Genomic DNA, 6,422 nt, shown 5'->3' with positions numbered 1-6,422 from the left:
AGGGGCCCCCTCTCAACCTTTGGGCAGAGTTCCGACGACCACCCCCTTTAAAACAGTTAAAGTTTTACAATAATTCGGTCTGCTGGTTTTGAAGCCAATTGAGTATATGAAACTGTCACACTCTTGTGTTTGAGAACATCTAGAATGAAATATTTGCTAGGTATAGCAACGAGTTTGAATTCACAATGTGGGTAAATTTGAGGTAAATCGTCAGTCCTTTCACAGTAAACAATGATTTTTATTCTTAATTATTTAAATTAAAGTAATTCACAGTGCCCTTTTTAGCAAGCTTAGAGCTTCAAGCTAAGAATCTGCAGTTTCGAGACGTTTCCTCCCTCGTAACAAATTCAAAGACTCATATCGCAATAGCTCTCTGAAGATCTAATAAAGTTTGAACTTTTGTCTATAACTTCTCCGCAGGTACTTTTTAATCCCTAGAATGATACCAAAGCTGCGCGTAGGTGCCGGACGATTTGAATTTCAATGTTTTCCTATTTGTTTGTTTTTAACGTCAACCGATTTTTTTCTACTCCATAAGCATGTTGAGATACAAAGTATTCAGCTTGTTAACTCAGCCTGTACATATACAGACTTCAATTTCTTATTCACATTCAAACAAGAATTCAAATGTAAATAATAGCATTGCATTATATACATACAGACGCTGTGTTGACAAGCCGAGTAGGTGATGTTTCGACGTGCCATGGGGAGTAGAACACAAACTTACAATTGACATGTAAAACCATAAAGCAAAAAACCCCCAAAATGTATACGTAGACGTAGGTGGCTGCTGCGTTTTGAGGCGAGGCTGTGCATGTTATCGCAACAGCGCCCCCATGCGAGTAAAATAGAAAAAGCAAGGCGTGACAGCATGCTGAGTCGTAAATTGTAGTGTTTCCATCGGTTTCAATATCTGCTGACAAAAGTGCATCAGTTAATATTTTACTTTGACATAGACGTCTACAAAAGCAAGCCTTAAAGGGCTGACATCAGGCGTGAAATGGCAACACATATAAGTTGTAGCGTAAATTGTTTAGACCCGTGCTCATTTCAACAAGGTTATGACCCCGTTTGTGTCACAAGTTGCAAACGAATGGACAATCAGTGGTCAACATCTCACAGCGTTATATTGGTTATCGGTCACTATTTTAGGACGTGAGCGATCTCTTTGCAAAAAGTCGTTTTATTAACGTTGACGGATGCCATACAAACCCTTCAAACATGTACCGGCAATCAGTGGCGTGCCATATTGTACAGCAAACTGCTCGCCTTGTGCGCTTAGGTTTAACGCCGATCAAAAACTCTAGGACGTTTTCGCGTCTGTTTTCAACAAATGACACCCTTCTAGTCAAAAAGTAATAAAAACGCAAAGCTGTGGGCGTTTGCTACACTTTTAATAAGTTAGTAATAAATATAATCTGTACGAATGAAAGATCATTTCAAAATATTAATTTTGCAATAAAGTTTTTCGGTTTGCATTCTTTGGGAACCAAAACCGGCATAAAATATTCATTCAGAGTCAGTAGCGGAATGAAATCGCTAATATTGCATCGTCGATTCACAAAAAAGGGGATAATCTTGGCACTCTGTCGCGTTATGCTCTTATTTCACCAACATGTGACATTCCATTGTGAGTTTTGAATTGTGTCGTCAGCTGTTCCCAGTCTGTTTAGTCTTTAATTTGAAACCATCTTCTTATTAATATATGAAACCGGCTGATCACCATCCATCCTACATTTCTGAAAACCCAACACTTCTTTGTGACTGCCGTGATATGACGTTCTACCAGTATGAAGGCGTCTAAAGAACATTTCACCGTGCACAAAGATGTGTGGGCAGAAAAGCTAATCCCATTTAAATACACTGTGCATACCTCCAAAAACCTACCCGTGCAGAGTCCGTGTCACGATTCAGAAGAAATCCACAAACTCATCCTCTCTTTGAATGATTAAATAGTATTCGAAATATTAAAAAAGATATTGGCATTATTTAGCATTCAGTAAAACTATATTACACAACATAGATAATAAATGGCAAATGTCAGATAAAAAACTAGTAACGCCGTCGACCTTATTAAAGCAGCTCATCGCATAAAATATACGAAATAAGGCTGTGCAATGTCAGTTAAAGCGGAAGCACCCTGAAAGGACCAGTAGTTGCAACTCTTGATGATTTTCCACAGTTTGGTTTAATGTCAATAACGGTTTCTTTTTCCACCCCCAAAAGCACGTTGAAACACCAACTATTTAGCCTGTAGACGCTGTTGTTTACATTTGAGTCCCGGTCTGGACCACAATTCACTCATCAACAATGACAATGTAGTCTATACATGTACTGGATGAGTACAAAAAGAAACTGTAGGTGACATTAAAAAACAAAAATCGTCAAATGTTAATCAAAAAGTTACAGCTACTGACCCCTTAAACATCGATAAAATTCAAAACTCTTTGTCTAGCTTTGTTTATCTATGTCTAATACATGGGTCTTTTTTACTTCTTCTTTTACCCAGGCCTTCTTTCTCTCCATAAATAAGCCTTGCTTGGTGGGGGAGGGGAGGGGGGGGGTAAGATGGGGTCACACGTCTTGTGTCAATATGTAGAAACCAGGATGCAAAAGTCACATCCCTTTCCTAGTTTTTTTTGTCAAACTTGGTTCCGTTGAATCTACATATCACTATCTGTGTCACTATTTCTTAGCAGTGACGAATTTTGCCACCATGCATAGTTGTTGTAGCGCGTAACCAATGTTATTGGAAGGAATAGCATACTTCAGCCCAAATTCTAGAATGTTCATTTACTTTTTGTGGGATTTATACAATCCTATAGCTGACCGCTTTACCACATTTTTGTGGTTCGACCTGTTTTGAATTCTGTACAAGTCGTTATAGGAACGTCCCATACCAGTATATTCATTGAGATCGACATTTATTGACGTCTAACAACGTTATTTATATAAAAACTCTTTACCAAACGCAAATGAAGGTATAATGCACCTCCTGGACAGATATTTTGACTCTCAACTTTTTTACAATTCTTTTCTGATTTACCACTTGTGAGAGCTCATTTTAAAGCTCTTGGAGTAAGAAAAATTTCTACCATCTTAGTTTTTCGAAAATCGAAAAGTGTGTTTTCCACATAGAGTAACACGCTGAGGGCGGCCATTTTGAATTTCAAATATCGGTAAATATCAGATAATTTCCTCTAGTTCCAACTTATTTTTACTCTTGATTTAGTAAGAATATGTTTGAAAGTTTCATTGAGAAAAGATTGAGCAAAAAGCTTCAATGTTTGAGTTTCGAGGCGCATTAGTACTACTTTACGAGATTCAAAGTTATGTTTAGCCTCTTATTCACCAGAATACGAATAGTGTTGGTTAAGATAACAAAAACATCACTACCCAAGATACTTATGGCGCGTGCATGTATGATATTAAATGCTAAATACAGCGGATGTCGTCTTAATCTAGTTATTTGTATCCAACTAGCTGTTAGCTATCCAGCACAACACACGCAGTGCCCGTAGCTGGAAAATGATCTTTTTTTCAACAATACCGTGATATAAGCCGATTTTGTCACATGTGTGCTAGTGTTGGTTCTCTTGCCCGCGTGCATAGTTGCATCGTGGAGAAACAGATTGTTTCAATGTGCAGCCCACAAATATACCTCGTTTTTTTACTCATGTGATAATGCAAAGCTCGTCAATATCATGGATATGAAGGACCTCGTAAAATGCATCTCAAAGAGAAAATATTGATTTTGACCAATAGTGTACGACTATACATTACGGAACAAAGTATTAAACAAACTGGTTTACTTGTACCACAAATCTTGCATTTATATCAAATCGAATACTTATCGGGATGAACATATCCGTGAGGAATAGAATCAATAGTTATTATGTCAGAAATATTGATAGTTACGTATATGTATAGTTAAGTGTGGAGTGAAGTATATGTATGTATGTATGTATGTATGTATGTATGTATGTATGTATGTATGTATGTATGTATGTATGTATGTATGTATGTATGTATGTATGTATGTATGTATGTATGTATTCATTCTGCCTGTATGTCTTTCTAATCTATCTGTCTCTGACTCTATCTTTCTGTCTGTTTCTGTCTTTTCTCTTCCTCTCTTCCTCTCTCTCTCCTTCCCTCTCTCTCTCTCGTATCGTAAGCTTCATTTCTGAGTATCATGGCCCATTAGTACTCACAGTATCAGTCATTGTGTTGTTCTTATCAATATCAAGGGTACTGTGAAAACCAATATATGGGGCGCATTTGTATGAAACTGTCCGAGTGGAGTACATTCAAACGAAAATGAAAAAAAAAACAAACCAAAAAACCCAAAAAACAACAACAACACGTGAACCGCTAGTAGTAGTGCACTGATTGTGTTGGAACGTGCAGGGATTAAATCACTTGAGAACAGTGGACATAGAATGCAACAGGTTGCCTTAGTTCCAGCTGTTTCATTATTGAGTGAGATTTGACGTCTGTATATGAATTGTAACCTGTTGAACGGCAGACTAAGCCTTGGAGATGAATATCACACTTCGACAAAATACAGTTGTTTGCAACCCTCTACAGACTAGCGAAAATTTGTGTAGGAAATTACATGAACAACGGATGTATTTATTGATATAAGGCGAACAAAAAAAAATTATGCTCTTTCGATAACCCGACTTACCCTATTTTTTAACTGCCGACCTTAAACTTTTTAGAGCTACGTAAACACGGAAGTAAAAAAAAAAGAAAGAAAAAAACCCGTAAAATCACGCGTTCGTTACTTTGCATTTGATTTTTGCTTGAACGAGGATGTCTTTTATGTCTTTTTCCTTTTATATGTATGATACATTTTTCTGGAAATGTTGTGGCCAGTGTTTGACCGCCCTGAACCCCTGAGAAGTGTATATTTAAAAATAAAAATATTTTGGAAAAAAAAATCCTGCCGACCTACCTACCATATTTTTGAAAACCATGTTATCGGAACAGCACAAATTTATTATTTTTTTGGCCTAAAGTGAGTACATTCCGAATGGACGATGAAATGCAATATACATTCGCCTGTCCAACACAGGGCTATGTACACATGGATGTTGTCATTGACAAGTCAATTCTGGTCCTGACGGCAATTCCACTGTCACACTGACAACGATGAACTTGACATCGCGGATGGACGGGCTGTGTTGCATTTACATGATTTTTAGACAATAAATTGGATTTCACAGACACAACAAAAGTGCTGGAAAACATATCAAAGGTGATATTTACCGGAGCTTTCATCAATTATGCTTTATTTGTGAAAAACGAAACTTTGTTTTCCTTCTGGAGTTAATATGGGGAGTGGAGGCTATTTTGAACTTCTGATATCGATAGTAAAGTAAAGGTAATATGCTTGTCAAATTTAACGATCTGCAGGTGACCTCCTGATTTCATTCCTTGTTGTGAAGAGAAATGGTTTATAGATTTGCAGGGCAAAGATAGGGACAAATTGGAAACTTTAATGTTCAATTTTTGGTGGCTGTTAAGTGATTTAAATTCAAGCTGTTCGGTAGGCTCTGATAGATAGGACTGTGTTGGAGTGGATAGTCCTCTGTAGGGAGTGAGGAAGGAAAATGTGGTGAGTTCATCATGATATGCTTCCTAAAGCAAGGTTTTTCCAAAGTCGTTAAATTCTTTGTTTTTTGCTTCAACTCAAACTTCCGAAAGTTGGTGGGTAAATAGTAAATTTAAGAAACACTGTGACACAAAAATTAACAAAACACACTTTGCTTTTATTTGACACTTTTCTCACACAGCATGCAAATTCCTGTCTTTTTTCGACGAAAGGACGCTAAGGTACATTGATTTCACTATATGGACGCATGATTATAAAATGACTGCCGTAAAAGAGTGATTTGACGCAATGTAATATTTTGTAATGAAAGTTTGTTTCCAACCCTTTAATAACATCCCAAAACCCACCCGAAACAAAGAATTTCCTTATTTAAGCCTTACACTCGTTCAAAGAATAACTTCAATGTATTTATCAACAATTCTTAAATAAATCAAAAATTTGTATTGCTTCAATATTTGATGTGGATGATTTAGATTTTCGCCAGGTCAACATCTGTTTTCGGAATCTTGTTAGATTTTTTGTGCAAAGTAGAGCTGCTTATATTTTTGAAAAAAATAGGGCGCTAAAGTGTTTATCATAGACGACAGCTTGCTGAGTATATATATACAGCATACACTGAAACGGCTTGAATCGCCGCAAACCTATTCGAAAACTTAGAAAAGGCTGGCACGAGAAAATTACGATACGAGGCGAAACTGGAACTTATGTGTCATGTTTTGAGGTAACGATGCACTTTGACGCAGAACCTTAAGTGGTCGCTGATCGAATCTTGTCGAATAATTTTTTTGAGTCTGGCACTTTC

The sequence above is a fragment of the Ptychodera flava genome, chromosome 1, assembly GCF_041260155.1.
Source record: "Ptychodera flava strain L36383 chromosome 1, AS_Pfla_20210202, whole genome shotgun sequence".
Lineage (NCBI taxonomy): Eukaryota > Metazoa > Hemichordata > Enteropneusta > Ptychoderidae > Ptychodera > Ptychodera flava.
Note: the sequence above shows the minus strand (reverse complement) of the source record.